Here is a 13,034-nt window from a genome sequence, read left to right as displayed (position 1 = left end):
TATTTTTTTGAACGTTGTATTCGGTACAACAACAAATTCTGAATTGTATGTTTGTGTGAATACATATTTCCTTAGAAAAAATTTAAAAACTATACATTTTTCAGATAGATGTTTGATATAGTTTTTCCTTTTTTATATTATATATTTACTTATTATTTATTTTTTCTTATATTGTAGGGAAATTCTCTCCAATAGATCTTTTAAGTTTTTGTCATAAAATAGCATTCAATAAGGAAAATGACCAAAATAGCCCCTTTTTATTTTGAAAAATTTAGTTTTTAATTTTTATTTTTAAAAATTTGAAACTCTATCCTCAAAACCCCACCCCTTAACTCTAAATCATAAGTTTATTTTAGTTAACCATAAGATATAAATGTATTTTTAGTCTTTAATAAGACTTATTTTGGTCATTTTTTCTCATTTATAGTTGTTTTGTAACAAAACATTAAAAAGGGCTATCCTAGGGAATTTTTCAATATTGTTTATTTATTTATTCTAATTTTCTTGCTTTTATATCAAATGATAATATTACGATAGATGTTTAATGTAATATTTCTATTTCTTATATTGTATATTTGCTTATTATTTATTTAAATATACATTTTCCCATTTAACTTTATATTTTTCAGATAAATGTTTAATTTAGTTTTTTCATTTTCTTATATTGTATATTTACTTACTGTTTATCTTTTCTTATTTTTTATATTTACTAATTCTACATTTCTTGCTTTTATATCAATGATAATATTACGATATATATTTAATGCAATATTTTAATTTCATATATATTAAATTTACTTATTATTTATTCTTTTTTATATTTTATATTTACTTATTATAATATTTAACAATTATATTTACTTATTGTATTTTTAAATAATAAAAATGTAAAACAATATCTTTTTCAGATAGATGTTTAATGTAGTGTTTTCATTTCTTAATTGTATTTTGCCTATGTTTTATTTTTCTTATACTGTATATTTACTTATTGTATTTTTTTACTTTTACATCAAATGGTAATATTATTTAAAAAAATTTAATGTAATATTTATATTTCTTATATTGTATAGTTGTTTATAATTTATTTTACTGTATCTTTCTCAGATTTGTTTTTATTTTCCTTATATAGTATATTTACTTATTCTAATATTACGATAGATTTTTAATATAAGATTTCTATTTATTATATTGTATATTTACTTATTATTTATTTTACTGTACCTTTATGAGAGAGATGTTTAATTTAATTTTTTTATTTATTAATTGTATTATACCTATTGTTTATTTTTCTTTTATTGTATATTTACTTATTCTAGTTTTCTTGCTTTTATATCAAATGATAATATTATAGTAGATGTTTCATGTAAAATTTATATTTCTTATATTGTATGCTTATTTTTTTTATATTGTATATTTACTTATAAAAATATTTGGAAGTAATAAAAATGTAAAAATCTACATTTTTCAAATAGATGTTTAATGTAGTTGTTCTGTTTCTTATATTGTATATTGACTTTTTTTATTGTATATTTACTTATCTAACTATTTTTCTTTTATATCAAATTGTAATATTACACTATATGTGTAATTTAATATTTGTATTTGTATTTATTACATTTTATGTTGACTTATTATTTATTTTATTATAGAGTTTTTAGATAGATGTCTAATGTATTTTTTGTATTTCTAATATTGTACATTTACTTATTATTCATTTTTCTTATATTTTATATTTAGTTATTCTAATATTATAATATATGTGTAATCTAATATTTTTATGTTGGATATTTAGTTATTATTTATTTAACTATACATTTTTCAGATATATGTTTAATTTAGATTTTCCATTTTTATATTGTATATTTACTTACTGTTTATCGTTGTTATTTTGTATATTTATTTATTCTAAATTTTGTTGCTTTTATATCAATGATAATATTACGATATATATTTAATGTAATATTTTTATTTCTTATATACTATATTTTGCTTAATATTTATTTTTATATTTATTTTTTCTTTTATTACGATAATTGTATAATATAGTATTTCTATTTTTCATATTGTGTATTTAGTTATTATTTATTTAACTATACATTTTCACATACATGTTTAATTTAGTTTTTTTTTCATTTATTTATTTTTTATATTGTGTATTTAGTTATTATTTATTTATTTATTCTAATTTTCTTGCTTTTATATCAAATGATAAATTATATAGATGTTTAATGTAATGTTTATATTTCTTACTTATTATTTATTTAACTATACATTTTACAAATATAAGCTTAATTTAGTTTTTCTATTTTTTAGATTGTATACTTACTTACTATTTATCTTTCTTATTTTGTATATTTATTTATTCTAAATTTCTTGCATTTATATCAATGATAATAATACGATATATATTTAATGTAATATTTTTATTTCTTATATACTATATTTACTTTAAATTTATTTTTTCTTATATTTAATATTTATTTATTCTATTATTACGATAATTGTATAATATAATTTCTATTTTTTATATTGTGTATTTAGTTATTATTTATTTTACTATACATTTTTCAGATAGATTTTTAATTGGGTTTTTTTTCATTTCTTAATTGTATCAAATGATAAATTATGATTGATGTTTAATGTAATTTTGATAAATGTTTAAAATATTATTTCTATTTCTTATATTGTATATTTAATTTTTATTTATTTTTCCTTATATTGTATACTTACTTTTTATTGTTTAATATAATATTTATATTTCTTATATTGTATATTTATTTATATGTATATATTTTTTTATTTTTTAATGACACGTGTCATCTTTTTGAAAATGTTTTTTTCGCTGATGTGGACACTATATTGAGCCTCAAAAACTCCTTTTTATTAGTATAGATAGATACATTTTTAAGATAGATCTTTAATTTAGGTTTTTTATTTTTAATTATATATTTACTTATTCTAATTTTTTTGCTTTTATATTAGATGATAAATTATGATAGATGTTTAATGTAATATTTTTATTTCATATATTGTATATTTACTTTTTATTTATTTTCCTTATTTTGTATATTTACTTATTATTGTTTAATGTAATATTTCTATTTCTTATATTGTATATTTACTTTTATTTTATTTTTTCTATATGTATATTATTTTTATTTTTTGTTAATGCCACATGTCATTATTTAGAAAAAGTTTTTTTTTTGCTGATGTGGACGCCCTATTAGGGGTGTTCAATCCGGATATCGGTTCGGCTTCGGTTCGGTTTTTTCGGTTTTCGGTATTTCGGTTAGTAAAATATAACTACCATTCTAAATCCATATTTACTTCGGTTCGGTTCGGTTTATATACCGTCGGTTTTCGGTTTATTCGGTTTTATACCAAAAAACATAATTATTTTATTTGAGATCATATTATATAAATTTTAGAGTCATATTGTCAACATAGTCATTTATTAAAAATATATTACATGTTCAAATAAATGAACAAAAAATTAAAAATGCTTCTACCATCAAATAAAATAATCAAATCTATAACTAAAATCAAAGCTTGAAATTTTGAAAATAAAAATATTAAACAAAACAGAAACATGAAAAGTTTTTTCACTCTTCCACATTTAGTGTTCATTAAAGTCATGTTTTTTCAATTGAAAATTTTCCATTAATTATTGTCCATCAAATTTATAATCTTCATATTAATTTAGTGAAGACTAAAATAAATCAAAAAGATCAAAAAAGACTTAGAAAATTAGATGTCTGAATTGCGATGTATTGTTATTTAGTTATAGTTCAAGTGTTTTACAAATTAAGGTTTTTTATTACTATAAAATTATGGTAATAGTTATTAACACAAATTTAACTTATGTAACAAATAGATTTTTATGTATTGTTATAAAATAAATACATATTTACATGTTTATACTTTTAATCGGTTTTGTTCGGTTTATTCGGTTTAATCGGTTATATACCAAACCATATCCAAATCCTACGGTTTTTATAAAATTATATCCATTCGGTTTATATGGTATATACCAAAACCAAACCATATTGTCTATTTCGGTTCGGTTCGGTTCGGTACGGTTCGGTTTTACCATATTGAACAGCCCTACGCCCTATGGATACACAATAAAAATAAAAATAAATAATAAGTACATATATAATATAAGCAAATACCCAATTTAAAAAATGGAAAATTACATTAATATTTAAAAATATATCTTAAAATTTAAAATATAGATATTACGTAAATAGAAAGTATAACAAATAGAAATATACAATTTAAAAAAAAATGGAAACGTACATTAAGATTTAAACATCTATCTTAAAATGTAAAATAGAGATATTAAGTAAATAAAAAGTACAAAAAATGGAAATACTTATACATGAAAATAAATAATAAGTAAATAATGTAAATATATAATATATGAATTATATATATAATAATAATAAATACACAATTTTTTAAAAAAATGGAAAAAGTTCATTAAGCATTAATCATCTATCTTAAAATGTAAAATATATAATATAAGTAAATACACATTTTTTAAAAAATGGAAAAAGTACATTAAGATATAAATATATTTTTTAAATATAAAATATAGATATTACATAAATAAAAAATATAAGAAATGGAAATAAACATTTTAAAAAATATAAAAAGTACATTAAGATTTAAACATCTATCTTAAAATGTGCATCAGTCTTAAAATGGTAGTAAATTATATAAAAATGGAAATTCCACATTAAAAAAATGTATAGTTTTACATCAAGAAAGTCCCTATAAAACTCATCATTCCATCAACATCAACCTCACACTATCAAGGAAAACTTCAAAGCACTTGAGCAAAAAAATGGTTCTGCCATCAACTCTTACCGTCCCAAAAACCTTTAATGACTTTGAAGGAGATTTTTTATAACAACGAACTTTTTATAACAACGAAGTATAACATGAAGACAAAAATATAAATATTTGATTTTCAAGATAAGAAATTCAGCTTTTATTCGGGGAAAATTACATGTTTACCACTTTCATGGTACCACTTTTCATTTTTACCACCACTAAAGAGACATTTTCAAAAATACCTTCTTTATTAAGTGGCAAAAGACTCTTATTCTCTGGTTATTTATATATATATAATAAATTATTATTTAAATATATAAAAAATTAGAAAAATTAAAAAAAATTAAAAAAAAGTAAATTTTTTTTTATGCTTTCGAATTATACTTTTTCAAATTCAAACTTTTTTATAATTTTTTATTTTTGAAATTTTTTTTTGATTTTTATTTTATTTTTGTTTTCAAATTTCTTTTTGAACACGAAAATTATGTTTGAAACTATTTTTAAATTTGTTTTATATATTCTTAAGTATTTATTTATATATTTATTAGAATCCTAAATTTCACATTCCAAAAACCCTACCCCACCTCTCAACTCTAAACCCTAAGTCTAGATTAGTTAACGCTAAGGGTATAATTGTCTTTTACCCTTCATTAAAAGTGAGGGTAAAAGTGGTTAGTGTAAACATGAAAAGTGTTACTATGAATATGCTATTTTTAAATCTTAATGTATTTTCATTTTTTAAATTGGGTATTTACTTATATTATATATTTACTTATTATTTATTTTTCTTTATATTGTGTATTTATATTTCTTATACTTTCTATTTACTAATAATTTTATATTTTAAGATCGATTTACATTTTAAAACAGATGTTTAAATACTAATGTACTTTTTCCATTTTTTTAAATTGTGTATTTGTTTTTCTTATACTTTCTATTTGCGTAATATATATATTTTACATATTATTGTATATATAATTCGTATATTTATATATTTATAATATTTACTTATTATTTATTTGTCTATATATTGAGTATTTCTATTTTTTTACTTTATATTTAGTTAATATCTATATTTTATATTTTATGATAAATGTTTAAATCTTAATGTATTTTTTTATTTTTAATGTAAAACAGTAATGTTTAATAGAAGAACTTGAACAAATAGTCAAATAGTTATATTTATGTTTTTTTTTTATAAAATGGTAATGCTACATTATGGATATAAGCCCTTTTTTTTAGTGAAAAATGGTAATCTTACATATGTTTAATGTAGTTTTTCCATTTTTTTTATGTTGTATGTTTACATATTATTGTTATTTTTAAATGTAAAATGGTAATCTTACATATTGTTAATGTAGTATTTCCATTTTTTATGTTGTATGTTTATATATTATTTATTATTTTCGAAATTATATATAATGTTTTGTTTACAAAATAATAATGTTACATTATGGAGATAAGCCGTCTTTTTTTTAGTGAAAAATAGCAATCTTACATATGGTTAATGTAGTTTTTTGATTTTTTGTGTTGTATGTTTACATATTATTTTTTTAAATAAAAATGTAAAATGGTAATCTTACATATGTTTAATGTAGTATTTCTATTTTTTATGTTATATGTTTACATATATTTATTATTTTCGAAATTATATTTAATGTTTTTTTTTTATAAAACATTAATGTTACATTATGGAGATAAACCGTCTTTTTTAAGTGAAAAATGGTAATCTTACATATGTTTAATGTAGTTTTTCCATTTTTTATGCTATATGTTTACATTTTATTTATAATTTTTGAAAATTAGTAATATTAAAATGTAAAACTTTATTTTTATGCCACGTGTCATCTTTCGGAAAAACAAATTCAAAAAACGGTAATGTTTAATAGAAGAACTTGAACAAATAGTCAAATAGTTATGTTTATGTTTTTTTTTTATAAAATGGTAATGTTACATTATGGATATAAGCCCTTTTTTTAGTGAAAAATGGTAATCTTACATATGTTTAATGTAGTTTTTCCATTTTTTTATGTTGTATGTTTACATATTATTGTTATTTTTAAATGTAAAATAGTAATCTTACATATTGTTAATGTAGTATTTCCATTTTTTATGTTGTATGTTTATATATTATTTATTATTTTCGAAATTATATATAATGTTTTGTTTACAAAATAGAAATGTTACATTATGGAGATAAGCCGTCTTTTTTTTTAGTGAAAAATAGCAATCTTACATATGTTTAATGCAAACAGAGAATCTCTTTACAGACAAGTCCCGAAAACCCTAGTTCAGTGCTTTTTCACCGGCGGCCGCTACCTTCTCTACGCGGCCGCCGGGATTCTTCTATGATTTATTGTCTTATCTCTTCTTTCTTCTGCTTGCCTATCTCATCTATGTCGTCTTCTGCTCCATTACGGTGGCCTTTGTGCGAAGCTCCTCGTCATGGTCAAATACGGTGGCTGTAGAGTAGTTATGGAGGTTTCAATGGCTTTTGTTGGTGGCCTATGTTACGGTTTGGTGGTTTCGTCTGTCTAGCCGGCGAAGTTTCTCTGCTAGATCTGTTTTTTCTCTGTTATGTTTTGTTTCATTGGAGTGTAGCGGCTAGTTGGTCGCCTGAGGTTTCCTCACATCTTCTAACCTATCTGTCCGGCGTGGGCGGCTGGTGCTTATGTCAAGCTCAAGCGTGGGTCGGGGTTGGAGCTTTGTCGCATTTGTGGAACACTATCTTTACTGTGCAGATCAATAGATTTTAGCCTTGGTGATGGAGAGGTGTTCTCTCATCTGTTTGGGAGGAGAAATATATTGTCTCTTGTCGTGAGCATCAGATATGTATCAGACAAGGACTTTACTTGGTTTGCTGTGTTATTGCTGCCGTAGTTGAGATTCAACGTGAGAGAGGCTGAAAAGAAATTTCATTGTTTTTGCTTTGTGTGTTTGCTCTCCCTTACAATCTCATGATTTTCTTTTGCTTTTACTACTACCCATAAGTGTATGGGATTAATTTACGGAGCCTACTGGTTTCTTTACTTTTGAGTTTTTGTTGCTAGACTGTTTGTCTCAGCATTGTAAGGATACTTTTATAATGAATAACAAGCGTTAAAAAAAAAAAACATATGTTTAATGTAGTTTTTTGATTTTTTGTGTTGTATGTTTACAAATAAAAATGTAAAATGGTAATCTTACATATGTTTAATGTAGTATTTCTATTTTTTATGTTGTATGTTTACATATATTTATTATTTTCGAAATTATATTTAATGTTTTTTGTTTTTTTTTTATAAAACATTAATGTTACATTATGGAGATAAACCGTCTTTTTAAAGTGAAAAATGGTAATCTTACATATGTTTAATGTAGGTTTTCCATTTTTTATGCTGTATGTTTACATTTTATTTATAAGTTTTGAAAATTAGTAATATTAAAATGTAAAACTTTATTTTTATGCCACGTGTCATCTTTCGGAAAAACAAATTTCCGCTGATGTGGACACTCTATTGAGCCTCAAAAGCTCCCTTTTATTAGTATAAATCAAAAGTCCATAAAGGGAGATAAAAAAGCTATGTGTTAAACACAAAAAGCTGGTGTTAACCCTTTTGATTAATCGGAAGCCACCATCCTCGACTGGTTCCATAAAGGAACCAACTCAAAAAGCATGTTAGTTCCATAACACTATATAATACACATCATATGGAAAAGCTGGTTTCTAAACAACAGTGATCCAGACCTGCATTCAATCTGATGTTTTTTAATCTCTTGGTGGATGTTACAGGCAAACCTTTGTCAAAAGCCCAGAGCCATTTGTGAATTGGCTTGAAGAGGCAGATGAAGAAGAGTCGGTGAACAAAAAATCATGACGTTTCTTCTTCATTTTGCTCTGTAATATTCTTATCTTAAAAAATTAACTTTAGAGAGTCTTATGTCTTTCAACTCTTTTGCCTTCTGATAGTTTTTGCTGCCTTCGAATTTTAATATTAGGTTCAATGCTTCTGCTAACAAATTCATGCTAAAGCACAAGATGTATCATGTATGGTTATTCGATTGTTTTGTTTTTGAACAACATTCAATTGTATCATGTATCATATTAAATAGGATAAAAATAATCATTGCTTTATTAAAAGAGAAAAAGACTAGGATAGCACCAAACCAAGTTTTTGTTCCCAAAGTAGCACTCAAGGCTCAAAGTCACAAAAATAGGTTTCATTAAAGAGGTAAATATACACTTATACCCCTTGGGTTAATTAATCCAAACCTTAGGATTTAGAGTTAAGGGGGTGGGGTTTTGGAATTAGGGTTTAAAATTTTATAAAAAATAAATACTAAAATAAAAATAAAAAATTTTAAAAACAGTTTCAAAAAGTTTTTTTAAATTATAAAAAGAAAATTTGAAAAAAAAAATAAAAAAAAATTTCGAAAAAACAATTTCAAAAAAAAATTATAAAAATTTCGAATCTGAAAAATATAATCTGAAACTATAAAAAAAATTTCTTTTTTTCATTTTTTTTATTTTTATTTTATTTATTTTTATTTATTTTTGTTTGTTTATTTAATTTTAAACCAAGGGTATTAGGGATATTTTACCCTTTAATGAATGTCATTTTTGTGACTTTCTCCTTCTAGTGCTATTTTTGTGACATAAACTTCAAAAGGTGCTATTATTGACAATTGCCCTTATTAAAATGTGTGAAAAGAAACAAACATATATAATTGTGGGATAATATTGATACTATGTTGAATGTGTCATTATAATTTCTAAAATGAATAGTAAAAAACATAAAAAAATTGTTGTAAAACAATTATGAACCTTATGCTATTTTTAGTTAAAATTAAATTAAAATAAATTTGTACTATTAATTTATTTATTTGTCTAGTCAAATATTTATAAAAAGCATTTTTTCTCAAAATATTAGTTTTTGTAAAACGGATGGAAAATAAAACAACAACAAGAAAGGATTTCCTGTCTGAGAATCTCCCAACGTATGTTGTCTTTAAAATGTTATCCTCCTCCAGTCCGGACTTGCTAACATATACTCCCTTTGTATCATTTTAAGAGGTGTTTAAAGTTTTTGCACAAATATTAAGAAAATACAAATTTTTATGTAATTGACTTTGGTTACATAAAATAATATTAAATAAAAATAATTCAACCAATAAGAAAAATATACAGTATTTTATAATTGGTCAAAATTTTAAAATGGCATTAAATTTCATCTAAAATTGTGAGAACATCACTTATTTTGAAACAAAATCAAAATTTTTAAACACCAGTTAAACTTTAACTGATACGGAAGGAGTATACATAAAACATTAAGCAAAGCAATCTACTACTTGTGTCACACCTCGCAGTTCCCAAAAAAAAAACAAGAATCAAAATCTCAAGTCTCACATGGGGTTTCACTGGATTAAACTATCCTCCTTTCATAAGGAGTCTTCGCACAAAAAAAAAACAGATAAGAACACTGATCCTATTTGCATGCACTAGCTGATTGTAGCTTCACCATTGACTAAGCTGCCTCTATCTTCTTCGTTGGTACTGCTACTGCCTTTCATTGGCTTGTCACCACCTGATGCTCTCCTGACATCTTTCTTCTTCCAGACAAGTTCATCCCCAGATGCTCCTGTAGTAGCTGCACGGTCCTTCACTGAAGGATTAACATACTTCCTTGGTGAACTCTTGGTAGAATCACCAGTTGTTGGTGGTTGTTTCTGGCTGTCTTTGTCTGACTCTGATTCCGGAAGTAAAGCTCGAGTTAAACTTCCATTTGTCCATATTTCTAGAAAAAGAATCTCTTGTTTTTCATTCCCATTCCCATAAGAATGAATACTATGATTCGCATTTTGAACAGGCATGAATACAGCATCTATAGGATAACTTCGGTCTTCAAAGTTATTTGACATTTTTAAACTATATCCGCGATTCCTCTCGATTTTTAATCCAATACACAAATTTATTGGTTCCGTTAAGGTAGCTATATGCTGTGTATTATCAACGATTTCCACAGAGGGCGGTAAAACTATGTCTCGAGCAGTTATATATCCGGGACCTTGGACACAAATAAGCGCGTTGCGCGTTCCATATAGATTACTTTTTAATACAATCTCGTTCAAATTCATTAAAATTTCATGTACTGATTCTTGAATACCGACTATGTTAGAATAGTCATGTGGTATGTTCTCAGATTTTGCACGTGTAATACATGTTCCTTCTATTTCGCCAAGTAAAGCTCTTCGCATCGCAATGCCTATTGTGTCGGCTTGACCTTTCATAAGTGGAGACAGAATAAAGCGTCCATAATAAAGACGCTTACTGTCTCTTCTTGATTCAACACACTTCCACTGTAGTGTCCGAGTAGATACTTTGACTTTCTCTCGAACCATAGTAATTTTATTTGATCAGATCATTGAATCATTTATTTCTCTTGAAACCCTTTCAGCCTTTATTTAGTTCTATACACGTCGTTTTTTAGGGGGTCTACAACCATTATGTGGCATAGGGGTTACATCTCGTACGAAACTTAAAAGTATACCGCTTCTACGAATAGCTCGTAATGCTGCATCTCTTCCTAGTCCAGGGCCTTTTATCCTTACTTCAGCTCGTTGCATACCTTGATCCACTACTGCTCGAATAGCATTTCCTGCTGCGGTTTGAGCAGCAAAAGGTGTTCCTCTTCTTGTACCCCTGAATCCACAAGTACCCGCGGAGGACCAAGAAATCACCCGACCCCGTACATCTGTAACGGTCACAATGGTATTGTTGAAACTTGCTTGAACATGAATAACTCCCTTTGGTATTCTACGTACATTTTTACGTGAACCACTACGGGTATTTTTACGTGAACCAATTCTTAATATAGGTTTTGCCATATTTTTTCATTTCACAAGAAATATATGGATATATCCATTTCATGTCAAAACGGACCTTTTTTTTACTAGCTCCTTGGAAGTGCCTTTTCCTTTAGTAAGATTATCCTTGTCTTTGTTTATGCCTCGGGTTGGAACAAATTACTATAATTCGTCCCCTCCTACGGATTAGCCGACACTTTTCACAAATTTTACGAACGGAAGCCCTTATTTTCATAGTTGTTATTCCTTAATTCTCTTAATATACTTATTGTTGGACGAAAAAAAGGTTTCTTGATATTTTTGAATCTTGAATTGTATCTTCGTGAAAGGAATGTTGAATTTCAAAAAACCACTGACTTATTTGAATCCTTGTTATGGAGTCTAGAAAGTGGCTGTTCCCCGATTAACTTAATACCTAAGAACTTACTAAAATTTTTACCCCTTTTTCTCCTATAGGTATACCTATACAAAAATATGTCGAATCCTTTCAGAAGCATGACCTAAAATAAAAAAAATCTTTAGTATCTAAACAAAATCGAACCATACCGTTCGGAAGTGATTCATAAAGAAAACTTTCATTAATTCATTTTTTTCTTTAATTTCATTCGGGGTAAAAAATTCTAAACTTTTTTAGCAGGGGTGGTATTACACAACCCCCCCCCTTTTTTTTCACAAATGCTAAGTTCCGGATATCCAATTTTGATATTAGAAGGATTACCATATATAACACAAAATTTCTCCGCCGATTCTTTTTAGTCGAGCTTCTCGATCTGTCATTATACCTTGAGAAGTTGAAAGGATTACAATTCCTATTCCGCCTAAAATTCGTGGAATTCGTTGAGAGTTAGAATAGATTCGTAGACCCGGTCGGCTTATTCTCTTTAAATTTAAAATCGTTTTATAGGATTCTTTCTTATTTCGTCTATGTCTTAGGGTTAAAATCAAAAAATATTGATTGTTTTCGCGATGTTTCCTTACGTTTTCGATAAAACCCTCTTGTAAAAGTATTTTAACAATGCTTTCGGTGATGTTAGTCGATCCTATCCGAACTGTTCCTTTTCTATTCATGTCAGCATTTCGTATAGAGGTTATTATATCAGCAATAGTGTCTTTCCCCATGATAAGTTAAAATTCCTTAATTGTTCTATAATTTTGATATAATCAACATGTTATTTTTCTTTTATTTATATAAAAATAGAGACGAATTATATATTAATATATGAATTCAATTATTAATATATAAAATTATTAAGGGTATATGCGTGATACACAATCTATTAATTATAATTAATTTGATTTCAATACCATTTTTTTAATCCTATCCTATATTAACTATCGATATTTAGGTCTTA

The 13,034-nt window shown here is 25.0% G+C and overlaps 1 protein-coding gene across 1 annotated transcript in view; it reads right to left on the bottom strand.

The window, feature by feature from the left end:
* The window catches only part of LOC106417298 (zinc transporter 2), a 34,846-nt gene that overhangs the window by 964 nt on the left and 20,848 nt on the right, over positions 1-13,034 (bottom strand). The gene's annotated exons all lie outside the window — the stretch shown is intronic.

Source organism: Brassica napus, chromosome A2, assembly GCF_020379485.1.
Source record: "Brassica napus cultivar Da-Ae chromosome A2, Da-Ae, whole genome shotgun sequence".
NCBI classification, from domain to species: domain Eukaryota; kingdom Viridiplantae; phylum Streptophyta; class Magnoliopsida; order Brassicales; family Brassicaceae; genus Brassica; species Brassica napus.
This window is presented reverse-complemented; position numbering and strand designations above follow the sequence as displayed.